The following is a 16,058-nucleotide window of genomic DNA, read 5'->3' on the forward strand; positions in this document are numbered from 1 at the left end:
TTCTTGTGTAACAGACTGGAGAGGCTCAATTGCCTCCTACTATTTCTGAGCAACAGGTTCGTTGGTTTGGCATTGCCTTCTCCTCATCTATGCAACAGATTTGCGGGACCAAATTTGTTGCAGTCATCCTCAGTATTGAACATCCCACTAATTTGGCATCCTCCGCAAATTGAGAAATTGTGTTTTTGATTCTCAGGTAGAAGTCATTAATACAAATTGTAAACAACAGTGGTCCCAGCACTGATTCTTGTGGAACAGCACTACCCACCTTCTTCCACTCTAAAAAGCTAACTTTTACCCCTACTCTCTGCTTTCTGCCTTTAAGCCAGCTAGCTATGCATTTATCTAGTTGTCTCCAGACTCCATATTCTCTGACCTCTCTTGCAGTTCTTCTTTTTCCTGTGTAACAATCTAGAGATCCTATTGTTTATTTTATTCATTCTAGCATGTGGACAATGCAAGCAAGGGCAGCCTTTGTTGTACTTCCCTAATTGCCCTTGTGAAGGTGATGGTTTGCCAACTTATGCAAATTAATTTCTCGCTAGGCCTTTTCAGAGGGCCGTAAAGAGCCAACCACGTTGCTCTGGATCTAGAGCCACATTTGGGCCCAGACCAGTAAGGACGGCAAATTTCCTTCACTAAAGGAGACTATTGAACGAGATGGGTGTGTTGCATCAATGGTCAAATTATTAATACTTTTAAAATTCTAGATGTATTTAATTGAATTTAAATTGTCCTACTCCCTTGGTGGACTGTGATTTTCTCTCACTGGATTACGAGTCCAGTGCCACAGGCCTCCTGCTGTGTAATGTGCTAGAGGGGCTGAATGACTCAGGCTGTTCCTGTGCAATAGTTTGAGTGATGGATTGTCATCCCCCGCGTCCAATGTAACAGGTTCTAGGGGATGATTAGCCTCCACCTGTTCCTATATAACTGGTCGGTTGGTCTGAAATGCCTCGTCCTAATCCTATGCAACGTGTTCTATTAAGGGGAGAGCTGAGTGGGGTTCGGGATGTGGGGCCGGGGGGGGGGGGGGGTGGGGGGGCGTGGTGCAGATAAATCTAGAATGCTAAAGAGAAATGAAAATGAAGCAATGCCGGAAAGTGATTGTTGTAATGTAACCACATTATGTCAAGAAGGGACAGAGTATACAAACAAAAGAGTGCACTAAAAAATAGGATCCTGATAAGAAATAAAGCGATCAGATAAATCGGGCTATAGTGCAAAAAAATGTTATGATCTCTAATATTGTTAAAAAGACAAATCCAAAAGCATTGTATCTGAATGGACGAAGCTTCTGTAATAAAGATAGAAGACTTAAAGCGCAAACAGATGTAAACAGATACAATATCGTTGCAATTACAGATATATGGTTGCACGGTGACCAGGGTTGGGAACTGAATATCAAATGATATTCGGTAGTTAGAAAGGACAGGCAAAAAGGAAGAGCGGGTTGTGTTGCGTTGTTGGTAAAGGATGATATCAGTGCAATAATGAGAAAGGTATTCGGCTCAGAAAGACAAGATGTACATTCAGTTGGATGGCGCTAAGGAGAATGAAGGACCAGAAAAGATTGGTGTGAGTTGTCCATAGGCCTCCAAACAGTTGTGCTAGTGTAGATGATAACATTAACAGGAAATTAGAGCTGCATGTAACAAGGGTACTACCATCATCGAAGGTGACTTTAAACTACATATAAATTAAAGTGATAATAATGTGGCCGATGAATTCCTGGCGTTTGTACCAGTTGTTTTTTTAGCGCAGTATTTTGCGGAGTGTAATAGGGGACAGAATATCCTAGATTGGGTCTTGTTTAATGAGAAGCGGTTAATTAAAAGTCAAGTTTTCTGGGGTCCTTTAGCGAAGAGTGGCAATAACTCGATTAAACTCGTTATTAAGATGGAAAGTGAAGTAGCCCAATCCGAATCTATGGTCCTAAATCTAAGCAAAGGAAACTACGAATGCATGGGGAATGATTTGCATGGGGTATGATAGATTGGGAAGAGTCGATAAACGTCATGTTGGTGGATGGGCAAGGATTAACATTTCAGGAACGAATGTATCAATTGCGGCAGTTGTACTTTCCTTTCTGGTGTAAAAATAAAAGGATGCTGGCCCAACCATGGTTAAACAAATAAATTAAGGATAGTATTTGATTCAAAAAAGAGTTATACAAAGTTGCCAGAAAAAGTACAAGCCTGAGGATGGGTTACAATTTAGAATTCAGCAAAAATGTGCCATGAGATTGATTGTGAGGCGAGAAATAGAGTATAAGAGTGAACTTGCAACGAACATAAAAACCGCTGCCGTAGATTCTCCAAGTTCGTAAAAAGGAAAAGATGAGTGAAGACAAATGTAGGCCCTTTACAGACAGAAACGCGGGAATTTATAACCTGGAACAAGGAAATGGCAGGACAATTAAATAAATACTTTGGTTCTGTCTTCACGGAGGACATAAATAACATCCCAAAAATGCTTGTGAACCAAAGGTCTAGTGAGCAAGAGGAATTAACGGACATGATTATTTGTAAGAAAATAGTGCTGAGGAAACTAATGGGAATGAAGGCCGATAAATCCCCAGGGCCTGATGATCTGCATCCCAGAGTACTAAAAGAGGTTGCAATGGAAATAGTGCATGCATTGGTTGACAACTTCCAAACATCTATAGATTATGGAACAGTTCCTGCAGTTTGCACGGTGGCAAATGTAACCTCACTGTTTAAAAATGAGGGAGAGAGAAAACAAGGAACTACTGACCGGTTAGCCGAACACCAGTTGTAGGGAAAATGCGAGAATCTATAGTAAAGGATATTATAAAGGAACACTTAGATAATACCAAAGGGAATAGACAAAGTCAACATGAATTCATGAAAAGAAAATCATGTATGACAAACCTACTCGAGTTTTTGAGGATGTAACTGATAGAAAAGTTAAGGGAGAACCAGTGGATATAGTGTATTTGGATTTTCAGGTGGCCTCTGATAAAGTCCCATGTAAGATGTAGTGTGCAAAATTAAAGCATATATGATTGGGGGTAATATACTAGCATGGATTGAAATTTGGTTAATGGACAGGAAACAGGATCGATGGGCAGAGGGACCTGGTGTCCTTGTAAAATAGTATATTGAAAGCATACATGCAGGTGCAGCAAGCAGTTAGGAAGGCAGATGGTATGTTGGCCTTCATTCCAAGAGGATGTGAGCAAATGAGTAAAGATGTGTAACTGCAGGTCTACACGGCCTTGGTGAGACCGCACCTGGAGTATTGTGTGCAGTGTTGCTTTCGTTACACAAGAAAGGATATACTTGCCATAGAGGGAGTGCAGCGAAGGTTCACCAGATGGATTATTGGGATGGCAGAACTGTCGTATGAGCAGAGATTGGGTGGACTCGGCCTGTATCCTGTAGAGTTTAGAGGAATGAGAGAGTATCTCATTGAAACGTTTACCATTCTGAAAGGGTTGAATAGACTGGATGCGGGGAAGATGATTCACCTGATTGGGAAGGTTAGAACAAGGGGTCACAGTCTCCGGATACGGGGTAGGAAATTTAGGAAGGAGAAGAGGAGGTTTTTTTCTTTCAGAGAGCAGTGCAGCTGTGGAATTCCCTTCCACAGAAGGCTGTGAATGCCGAGTCACTGAATATATTTAAGAGGGAGATAGATTTCTAGACACAAAAGACATCAAGTGATATGGGGGAAAAGCGTGAATATGGTGTTGAGATAGAGGATTAGGAATGATCATATTAAATGGCGGTGCAGACTCGAAGGGCCGAATGGACTAATACTGCTCCCGTTTTCTATGTTTCTATATTCTAGGATCTAAATGGACTTATACTCTTCTTGTAGAGCAAGCTCAAGGAACTGATCGGCTTCTGCCTCTCCGAAGGCTCAGATTTGAGGCGTTAATGGCTTCCTCCTTTCCCTGTGCAACAGTGCGGTGCGGCTGAATGGCCTCCAGCTAATTCTGTGTAACAGGAAAGTGTGCCTCCTCGTCATCTATGCAGCAGGTACGAGCGGCCGAAGGCGTTCTACTATTCTTGTATAAAAAGCCCAAGTATCTGAATTACTTCCTCTTGTCCTTTGCAACTGGCTCGAGGGTCTAATGGAATTCTGCTGTCCTTCTGTAACAGGTTCGATGGCTTGCTCTTGTTCCTGTGTAATAGACTCAGGTTCTAAGAGTACTCAATGGAAAAGTGTGTAGGATTGGAGCCACCTGTGTAGCAGGAATTGCAGGGAACGCAGTTTCCCTTCTCTGAAGTATTGATTTGCGGCAAAATGCACTGAGCTGCCGAAGAAACACCAGATCATGACCTAAATTCCGACAAAAATCCGACCTATCCAGATTAATGCCACTTTCCAGCTCTTGGTCCATAGCCGTTTAGGTTACTGGAATTGAAGTGCACATTCAAGGACTTTTAAAAGTGGTGAGGACTTCTGTCTCTAAATCACTTTCAGGAGTGAGTTCCAGACTCTCACCACCCCTGGGTGAAAACAGTGTACCTCAAATTCCGGAAAACTTCCTACCAATTACTTTAAATCTATGACGCCTGGTTGTTGACCACTCTGCGAAGGGAAATAGATCCTTTCTATGCACTCGATCTAGGCCACTCATAATTTTATTCACATCAATACGGACCCTCTTAGCCTCCTCTGTTCCAAAGAAAACAAACCCAGCCGATGCAATATTTACTCAGAGCTAAATTCACCATCCGCCTAAATCTAACCTGTATGCTCACGAGTGCTGCCTGATCATTCCTGTAATAAGGTGACCAGAGAAGCATGCAATAATCTAGCGGTGGCCCAACTAGAGTTTTACAAATTTGAAGCATAACTTCCCCGATCTTATATTCTATGGCTCATCTAATGAAGGCAAGTATTCCGTGTTGCTCCTCAACATAGAAACATCGAAAATAGATTCAGCAGTGCGCCATTCGACACTTCGAGCCTGCACCACCACTCAATAAGATCATGGCTGATCATTCCCTCAGTACCGCTTTCATGTTTCCTCCCTATCTCTTGATCCTTTTAGCCATAAGGGCCACAATAACTCCCTGTTGAATATATCCAATGAACTGGCATCAACAACTCTTTGCTGCAAGGAATTGCACAGGTTAACAACTCTCTGGGTGAAGAAGTTTCTCCTCATCTATGTTCTAAATGGCCAACCCCTTATCCTAAGACTGTGTCCCCTGGTTCTGGACTTTCCCAACATTTTGAACATTCTTCCCGCATCTAACCTGTCCAGTCCCATCGGAAACTTACATGTTTCTACGAGATCCCCTCTCATCCTTCTAAACTCCAGTGTATAAAGGCCCAGTTGATGCAGTCTCTTTTCATATGTCAGTCTAGCCATCCCTGGAATCAGTCTGGTGAAACTTCGCTGCACTCCCTCAATAGCAAGCACTTCCTTTCTCAGATTAGGAGACCAAAACTGAACACAATATTCCAGGTGAGGTCTCACCAATGCCCTTTACAATTGCAGTAAGACGACCCTGCTCCTATACTCAAATCCCCGAGCTATGAAGGCCAACATACCATTTGTCTTCTTCACAGCCTGCTTTACCTGCATGCCAACTTTCAATGACTGATGAACCATGACACACAGGTCTCGTTACACCTCACCTTTTCCTAATCTTCCGCCATGCAGATAATAGTCTGCCTTCGTTGTTTTGCCATAAAAGTGGATAACTGCACATTTATCAACATTATACTGCATCTGCCATGTATTTTCCCACTCGCCAAACCTGCCCAAGTCAACTTGCAGCCTCTTCGCGTCCTCCTCACGGCTCACACCGCCAGCTAATTTAGTTTCATCTGCAAACCTGGAGATATTGCACTCAATTCTTTCATCTGAATCATTAATGTATTCTGTGAAGAGCTGGGGTCCAAGCACTGAGCCCTGAGGCTCTCCACTAGTCATTGCCGGCCATTCTGAAAAGGACCCGTTTATCCGGACTCTCTGCTTCCTGTTTGCCAACCAGTTTTCGAGACCTCGGTTCTGTCTTCACAAAGGAAGATACAGATCACCTTCCGAATGTACTAGGGGACAGTGGGTCTAGTGAGAATGAGGAACTGAAAGTTATCCTTATTAGGTGGGAAATTGTGTTGGGGAAGTTGATGGGATTAAAGGCCGATAAATCCCCGAGTCCTGATAGTCTGCATGTCAGAGTACTTAAAGAAGTGGCCCGATAAATAGTGGATGCAATGGTGATCATTTTCCAACAATCTATCGATCTGGATCAGTTCCTATGGACTGGAGGGTAGCTAATGTAACGCCACTTTTTAAAAATGGAGGGAGAGAAAAAGCCGATAATTATAAACTGGTTCGCCTGACATCCGTAATGGGTAAAATGTTGGAATCAATCATGAAGAAGCCCAATTAAAAAGCAGTGACAGGATCGGACCGAGTCAGCATAGATTTATGAAAGGGAAATCATGCTTGACGAAATTTCTGGAATTTTTTGAGGATGTAACTAGTAGTGTGCACAAGGAGAACCAATGGATGTAGTGTATTTGGACTTTAAAAAGGCTTTTGACGAGGTCCCGCACAAGAGATTGGTGTACAAAATCAAAGCACATGGTATTGGTGGTAATGTACTGACGTGGATAGAGATCTGTTTGGCAGACAGGAAGAAGAGCGTCGGGATAAACGGGTCCTTTCCAGAATGGCAGGCAGTGACTAGTGGGGTGCCGCAGGGCTCAGTGCTGGGACCCCAGCTCTTTACAAAATACATTAACGATTCGGATAAAGGGATAGAATTTGTGGATAACGATAAACTAGGTGGCGGTGTGAGCTGTGAGGAGGACGCTAAGAGGCTGCAGGGTGACGTGGGCAGATTAGGTGAGTGGCCAATTACATGGCAGATGCGGTCTAATCTGGATAAATGTGAGGTTATCCATTTTGGGGGCAAAAACATGAAGGCAGAATATTATCTGAATGGTGCCAGACTAGAAAAAGGGGAGGTGCAGCGAGACCTGGGTGACATGGTTCATCAGTCTCTGAAGGTGGGCACGCAGGTACAGGAGGTGGTAAAAAAGCAAATGGTATGTTGGCCTTCGTAGCTAGGGGATTTGAATATAGGAGCAGGGAGGTCTTACTGCAGTTGTACAGGGCCTTAATGAGGCCTCACCTGGAATATTGTGTTCAGTTTTGGTCTCCTAGTCTGAGGAAGGACGTTCTTGTTATTGAGGGAGTGCAGCGAAGGTTCATCAGACTGATTCCAGGGATGGCTGGGCTGTCATATGAGGAGAGACTGGATCAACTAGGCCTTTATTCACTGGGATAAGGGACAGGCCATTTACGACTGAGATGAGGAGAAACTTCTTCACTCAGAGAGTTGTTGACCTGTGGAATTCCCTGCCGCAGAGAGTTGTTGTTGCCAGTTCATTGGATATATTCAAGAGGGAGTTAAATATGGCCCTTACGGTTAAGGTGATCAAGGGGTATGGAAAGACAGCAGGACAGCGGTACTGAAGGAATGGTCAGCCATGATCTGATTGAATGCCGGTGCAGGCTCGAATGGCCGAATGGCCTACTCCTGCACCTATTTTCTTTGTTTCTCTGTTTCTATCCACGTAAGTACATCACCCCCAATATCATGTGCTTTGATTTTGCACACAAATCTCTTGTGTGGGACCTTATCTAAAGCCTTTTGAAAGTCCAAATACACCACATCCATTGGTTCTCCCTTGTCCACTCTGCAAGTTACATGTTCAGAAAATTCTGGTTGATTCGTCAAGCTTGATTTTCCCTTCATAAATCCATGCTGACTTGGACCGACCCTGTCACTGCTTTCCAAATGCGCTGCGATTTCATATTTAATAATTGATTCCAACATTTTCCACACGACTGATGTCAGGCTAACCGATCTATAATTACCCCTTTTCTCTCTCCCTCCTTTTTAAAAAAGTGGTGTTACATTACCTACCCTCCAGTCCATGGGAACTGATCCAGAGTCGATAGACTGTTGGAAAATGATCACGAATGCATCCACCATTTCTCGGGACACTTCCTTAAGTACTCTGGGATGCAGACTATCAGGCCCCGCGGATTTATCGGCCTTCAATCCCATCAATTTCCGCAACACAATTTCGCATCTGATCAGCATATCCTTCAGTTCCTCCTTCGCACTAGACCCTCGGTCCCCTAGTACATCCAAAAGGTTATTTGTGTCTTCCGTCGTGTAGACAGGACCAAAGTATTTGTTCAATTAGTCTGCCTTTTCTTTGTTCCCCATTATAAATTCACCTGAATCCGACTGCAAGGGACCTACCTTTGCCTTCACTAATCTTTTCCTCTTCACATATGTAAAGAAGCTTTGGCAGTAATTTTTTACGCTTCTGGCACGCTTAGTCTCGTACTCTTTTTTCCCCCTCTTAACAAAACCCTTAGTCCCCCTTGGCTGAATTCTAAATTTCTCGCAGTCCTCAGGTTTCCTGATTTTTCTGGCCAATTTATATAACTCTTCCTTGGATTTAACACTATCCTTAATTTACCTTGTTAGCCACGGTTGCGCCATCTTCCCCGTTGTATTTTTACTCCAGACAGGGATGTACAATTGTTGAAGTTCATCCATGTGGTCTTTAAATGTTTGCCATTGCCTATCCACCGTCAACCCTTTAAGTATCATTTGCCAGTCTATTCTAGCTAATTCACGCCTCATACCATCGAAATTACCTTTCCTAAAGTTCAGGTCCCTAGTTTCTGAATTAACTGTGTCACTCTCCATCTTATAAAGAATTCTACCATGTTATGGTCACTCTTCCCCAAGGGGCCTCGCACAACAAGATTGCCAATTAGTCCCTTCTCATTGTACATCACCTAGTCCACGATGGCCAGCTCTCGCGGTGGTTCCTCGACATATTGTTCTGGAAAACCATCCCTAATATACTCCAGGAAATCGCCCTCCACCGCATTGCTACCAGTTTGGTCAGCCCAATCAATATATAGATTACAGTCGCCCATGGTAACTGCTGTACCTTTATTGCACACATCCCTTATTTCTTGTTTGATGCTGTCCCCAACCTCACTACTACTGTTTGGAGGCCTGTACACAATTCCCACTAGCGTTTTCTGCCATTTTGTATTCTGCAGCTCCCCCCATACCACTTCCAAATCATCCAAGCTAATGTCCCTCCTTATCATTTCATTAATTTCCTCTTTAACCAGCAACGCCACCCTGTACACAATTCCCACTAGCGTTTTCTGCCATTTTGTATTCTGCAGCTCCCCCCATACCACTTCCAAATCATCCAAGCTAATGTCCCTCCTTATCATTTCATTAATTTCCTCTTTAACCAGCAACGCCACCCTGCCTCCTTTTCCTTTCTGTCTATCCTTCACAAGCATCTTATCTACCTGCCCTGCTACCGTCAAGGATTCTGTGGACATGCACTCCAAGGTCATTTGCACCTCTACACTCATCAGTGGCCTCACATTTAATGTTTATTCGCTTTCCCTATAAGCACTCCCCAAATGAATTATCGAACACTTCTCCGGGTTAAATTCCATTAAACCCCTGACCAGTTCTTTGATATCTACCTGAAAAGTACAGCTTTCTTCCTCATTATCAAGCATACCTGGTTGACCAATCTTTTAGTCACCTGCGCTATTTTGTATTTAGTAGCTCGGTGTCAATTTGTATCGCATAATACTCTTGTGAAGCGCCTTGGACGTTTCGCTAATTTCAAGGTGCTAATTATATATAAGTTGTTCTTGTTGTTTAAAATGTGTGTTACATAACGTTATATAGAGATTGCATCACAGAAAGAGACAATTGTACCTAACTGGTGTTGCTAGAGTTAATGCTGCACACTACCCTACTTCACTTGATCCTATCAGCATATTGTTCTATTGCTTTCTCAGTCATGTGCTTTGGTAATTTCCCTTTAAAATGAATCTGTGCTATTCGACTCAACTGCTGCTTATGTAGCATCTTCCACATTCTAACCACTCTATGGTAAATAAGTTGCTCTTGAATTGTCCACTGAATTTACCGTTGATCTCCCGTTCTGAACTCCTGCACAATAGCAAACATTTTCTCCACATCAACTCGATCAAATACCTTCATAATTTTAAAAATATATCTCACTTGTTTTTCGAGAAAGAAGCTCCCCAGACTGTTCAGTTTTTCCCGAAATGTAAATTCTTTCAGTTCTAACCGAAATTTTTCCTTCTTTGCTGCGAGATTCTGCGATTCTATGATTTCATTTTCACATCGTCTGGGTGATCCAATAGGGCAAGCATGCAGGCGGTCTCTCTGATAAATTGCACCGACGATTCGACTATTAAAGCAGCTCTATTGTGTAGCTGCTATGGCCGAGTGGTTAAGGCGTTGGACTTGAAATCCAGTGGGGATTTCCCTGCCCAGGTTCGAACCCTGCCCGCAGCGATTCTGCAAGTGCTCTTTTTTATCGACACACGGGGATCTCATTGGAATCTGATTACAATTCCCTCCACTGCCCTTTGTTACACTGATTGACGCGAAGCTGTTGTTCGAACTGGAAACATTAATAGTTTATCGGTATTAATTGTTGGTTTGTTGGACACTATCTGCAAAAATCAGTGAGCAATATACACAGCATGAAACAATGCCTTTTAATAAAGTCAAGTGCATTGTTTGGGAGGAACTCACCTTTAGTTAATGAGTGCGAACGAGGTTTGGTTTTCTAAAGATGAACAAGTTTTGCCAAAATGACCAAGGCAGCGTTTGACGTTGCAATTTTCTGATAACATCAGTGTTTGCATCAACGTAGATGGCTTATCCATTAAGCGACGTGGCCCCTGCAGTTTGCAGCAGAATAATGTACAGCAAAATTCTAATGGGTCAAAGTGTAATAGAAAGGCAAGCATGAAATCTCGGTGCCGCAATGCAAGGAATATTCGGAACCCAGGACAGGGCTCTGAGCTAGTTAGAGTGGTTGACAGCTCAGATCACAGGACCCCAAAAATGCAAAAGGCAGGAGGCAACAGAGCAGAGTAGCACTGGGGAAAGTGTAAACGACAAGTTGATAGGAAGAGACAATATGTATGAATATAAAGAGGCTGCAGGAGGGGTCAAAACTAAAAATCCTGGTTTAAAAACTAGTACTAAAACACTCTACCTAACCGCACGCAGCTTTTGAAATACATTAAATGATTTGACGGCACAACTCATCATAAATGGGTATGATTTGTTGGCCATTACAGAAACATTGCAGGTTGGCCAGAACAGGGAATTAAACATACAGCGGTATCTGACAATTCGGAAGGATAGACAAGAAGGGAAAGGAGGTGGGGTAGCTCTGTTAATAAAGGATGTTATCAGGGCAGGTGTGAGAGACGATATTGGCTCTAATTAACAAAATATTGAATCATTGTGGGTAGATATTAGAGATAGTAAGGGGAAAAAGGCACTGGTGGGCGTAGTTTATAGGCCCCCAAATAATACCTTCACGATGGGGCGGGCAATAACCAAGGGAATAATGGAGGCATGTGAAAAAGGAACGGCAGTAATCATGGGGGATTTTAACCTACATTTCGATTGGTCAAATCAAATCGCACTGCGTAGCCTTGAGGAGGAATTCATAGAATGCATACGGGATTGTTTCTTCGAACATTATGTTACAGAACGTAAAGGGAAGCAAGCTATCTTAGATCTGGTCCTGTGTTGAGGCAGGAATAATAAACGATCTCCCAGTACAAGATCCTCTCGGAATGAGTGATCACAGTATGGTTGAATTTGTAATACAGTTTGAGGGTGAGGAAGTAGTGTCTCAAACGAGCGTACTATGCTTAACCAAAAGTGACTACAGTGGGATGAGGGCAGAGTTGGCTGAAGTAGACTGGAACACAGACTAAACGGTGGCACAATTGAGGAACAGTGGAGGAATTTTATGGAGCTCTTTCATAGTGCTCAACAAAAATATATTCCAGTGAAAAAGAAGGGCGGTAAGAGAAGGGATAACCAGCCGTGGATAACCAAGGAAATAAAGGAGAGTGTCAAAATAAAAACCAATGCGTAAAAGGTGGCTAAGGTTAGATGGAAATTAGCAGGTTGGGAAAATTTTAAACGACAGCAAAGAATGACGAAGAAAGCAATAAAGAAAGGAAAGCTAGATTACGAAGGTAAACTTGCACAAAACATAAAAATAGTTAGTAAAAGCTTTTACCGATATATAAAACGGAAAAGAGTGACTACAGTAAATGCTGGTGCCTGAGAAGTTGCGAAGGGGGATTTAATAATGGGAAATGTGGAAATGGCTGAGACCTCAAACAATTATTTTGCTTCGGTCTTCACAGTGGAACACACAAAAACCATGCCAAAAAATTGCTGGTCACGGGAATGTGGGAAGGAAGGACCTTGAGATAATCACTATCACTAGGGGGCTAGTGCTGGACAGGTTAATAGGACTCAAGGTAGACAAGTCCCCTGATTCTGATGAAATTCAACCCAGGGTATCAAAAGAGATGGCGGACGTTCTAGCTGATGCATTCGTTATAATCTACCAAAATTCTCTGGACTCTAGGGAGGTACCAGTGAATTAAAAAGCAGCAAATGTAACGCCTCTGTTTAAAAAAGGGGGCAGACAAAAGGCAGGTAACAATAGGCCGGTTAGTTTACATCTGTAGTGGGTAAAATGCTTGAAGCTATCATGAAGGAAGAAATAGCGGGAACCGAGATAGGAACAGTGCAATCAAGCAGACACAACATGGATTCAGGAAGACAAAAGCATGTTTAAATAATTTACTGGAATTCTTTGAGGATATAACGGGCATGGTGGATAGAGGTGTACCGACGGATGTGGTGTATTTAGATTACCAAAAGGCTTTCGATAAGGTGCCACACAAAAGGTTACTGCAGAAGATAAAGATACCTGGAGTCATAGGAAATCTATTAGCATGGATAGAGAATTGGCTAACGAACAGAAAGCAGAAAGTCTGGATAAATGGGTCCTTTTCGGGTTGGAAATCGGTGGTTAGTGGTGTGCCACAAGGATCGGAGCTGGGACCACAACTGTTTACAATATACATAGATGACCTGGAAGAGGGGACAGAGTGTCGTGCAACAAAATTTGCAGATGACACAAAGATTACTGGGAAAGAGGATTGTGTAGAGGACACAGAGAGGCTGCAAAGAGATTTAGATCGGTTAAGCGAATGGGCTAAGTTTTGGCAGATGGAATACAATGTCAAAAAATGTGAGGTCATCCACCTTGGGGAAAAACAACAGTAAAAAGGAATATTATTTGAATGGGGAGAAATTACAACATGCTGAGGTGCAGAGGGACCTGGGGGTCCTTGTGCATGAATCCCAAAATGTTAGTTTGCAGGTGCAGCAATAATCAGGAAGGCGAATGGAATGTTGGCCTTCATTGTGAGAGGGATGGAATAGAAAAGCAGGGAGGTCCTGCTGTAACTGTATAGGGCATTGTTGAGGACGCACCTGGAGTACTCAGTGCAATTTTGATCACCTTTCCTTAGGAAGGATATACTTGCTTTGAAGGGTGTACAGAGACGATTTAATAGGCTGATTCCGGAGATGAGGGGGTTACCTTATTAAGATAGATTGCGTCGACTGGGTCTTTACTCGTTGGAGTTCAGAAGGATGAGGGGTGATCTGAAAGAAACATTTAAACGAATGAAAGGGAGAGACAAGATAGAGGCAGAAAGGTTGTTTCCACTGGTCGGGGAGACTAGAACTAGGGGCACAGCCTCAAAATAAGGGGGAGCCAATTTAAAACCGAGTTGAGAAGGAATTTCCTCTCCCAGAGGGTTGTGAATCTGTGCACTTCTCTGCCCAAGGAAGCTGTTGAGGTTAGCTAATTGAATGTATTCAAATCACAGATAGATACATTTTTAACGAATAAGGGAATTAGCGGTTACGGGGAGCGGGCGAGTCCGTGGTGCTGAGTCCTCGGCCAGATCAGCCATGATCTTGTTGAATGGTGGATCAGGCTCAAGGGGCTAGATGGCCTACTCCTGTTCCTAATTCTTATGTTCTTATAATGAGGGATTATGCAGTAGAATTGTATTTAGATCAGTTCCATACTTTGCACTACAAACCAATCAGCGGCAGTGAGCCTTTCACTGATTGAAATACGAGAAGTCACAAATCCCCGGAGGATATGGAATTATTCATTTAATGCTGGAAACACTCCTCAGGGCCACCAGCTCTCGGCAGAACTAATGTTTTGCAGCATTGCTTCAATGTTTTACAGGTTTGGTGTGAGTTTCGTCCCTGAATGTTTAAGCTGCTCTAAAATACTTGCAGGCCAACCGCACCACCAAAAATAAAATAAATGGCCCGTAATGGGTTCGAACTCGCCAATTTGGCGTTAGTAAGACCAAGCGCTAACCAAGTGAGGCAATCGGCCTTAATGCCATGTACTTTCTTATGGCACTTTTACATTAAAATGATAGCATTCCTATAGCGACTTTTACCTCAGCACTTCCCAAAGCAGTTCAGATCAAATTAATTACTTTTAAGATGTGATCACTTTGTAGTGTAGGAAATGCAAAAATGTACAGCATGGAAGGAGGCCATTTCAGCCAATAGTGCCCGAGGAGGCCGATCAAGAGCTTTCCAGCCTAATTCCCACTTCCCAGCTCTAAGTCCGTCCTACGGGTTACAGCAATTTAAGTGGAATTCAAGTATTTTTAAAATGTGTGAGGGTTTCTGCCGCATTGAGACATTGAGTTTCCGACTACCATGACGCCTTGGGTAAAGACATTTATCCTCACAGCTCGTCTAACCCTCCCCCTAATTCATCATCATAGACAGTCCCTCGGAATCGAGGAAGACTTGCTTCCACTCTTAGCATGTGTTCTTCGATGGCTGTACAGTTCAATACGGGAACCACACTCTCTGACACAGGTCAGACAGACCGTCGTTGAGGCAAAGGATGGGCAGGGAGCCTGGTTTGCCGCAGCTCCTTCCGCTGCCTGCACCTGATTTCTCCATGCTCTCGGCGACGATACTCGATGAGTTCAGCACGCACCCCCATGCACTTCCTCCACTTAGGGCGATCTATGGCCAAGGACTCCCAGGTCACAGTGGGGATGTCACACTTTATCAGGGAGGCTTTAAGGGTGTCTTTTTAACGTTTCCTCTGTCTGCCTTTGGCTCATTTGCCGTGGACGAGTTCCAAGAAGAGCGCTTGCTCTGGCAGTCTCGTGTGTGGCATATGGCCTGCCCAGCGGAGCTGATCAAGTGTGGTAAGTGGTGCAATGCTGGGGATGATGTCTTGGACGAGGACGCGAATGTTTGCGCGTCTGTCCTGCCAGGGGATTTGCAGGATCTTGAGGAGACATCGCTGGTGGCATTTTTCCAGAGACTTGAGGTGTTTACTGTACATAGTCCACGTCCCTGAGCCACACAGGAGGGCCGGTATTACTACAGCCTTGGAGACCATGAGCTTGGTTACAGTTTTGAGGGAATCATCTTCAAACACTCTTTTCCTCAGGCGGCCGAAGGCTGCACTGGCACACTGCAGGCGGTGTTGGATCTCGTCATCAATGCCTGCTCTTGTTGATAGGAGGCGCCCGAGATAGGGAAATTGGTCCATCCCGAAATTAGTTTAAATCTATTCCCCCTGGTTGTTGACCACTCTGCAAACGGAAACAGGACCTTCCTTCCAAATCTATCTAGGGCCGTCATAAAGTTATGCACCTCAATATAGTCTCCCCTCAGCCTCCTCTGGTCCAAAGAAAACAGACTCAGCATTTCCAATCTTTCCTCGTCACCAAAATTCTCAATTCCAGGCAACTTTTTTTGTAAATCTCCTCAGTACCCTTTCCAGCGTAATCACATCTTTTTTTTGAAATGTGGTGACCAGAACTGCACACAGTACTCCAACAGCGGCCTAACCAATGTTTTATACAGTCAAGTGCAATGTCTTTGCTGTAACTAGCAGAGTTACGGACCGAGAGCTGGTAAGTGGGATTAGGCTGGATTACCTTTTGTTGGCTGGCGCAGATACGATGGTAAGTACTGCAGGGATTCCAATACGGCCAAGTTGATCTCGTGGACTAATTTGATCGCGTCGATGGAGAGGAATTTTAACAGATTTTTTTCCCA

At 43.5% G+C, this 16,058-nt stretch overlaps 1 non-coding gene across 1 annotated transcript; it reads left to right on the top strand.

Annotated features, from left to right (window-relative positions):
* The first annotated feature begins 10,308 nt into the window (after positions 1–10,308).
* Positions 10,309–10,391, top strand: trnas-uga (transfer RNA serine (anticodon UGA)). The gene has a single exon. It is a non-coding gene; the product is annotated as a tRNA-Ser (tRNA).
* The last annotated feature ends 5,667 nt before the right edge of the window (positions 10,392–16,058 follow it).

Source organism: Pristiophorus japonicus, unplaced genomic scaffold (assembly GCF_044704955.1).
Source record: "Pristiophorus japonicus isolate sPriJap1 unplaced genomic scaffold, sPriJap1.hap1 HAP1_SCAFFOLD_312, whole genome shotgun sequence".
In the NCBI taxonomy this organism is placed as follows: Eukaryota; Metazoa; Chordata; class Chondrichthyes; family Pristiophoridae; genus Pristiophorus; species Pristiophorus japonicus.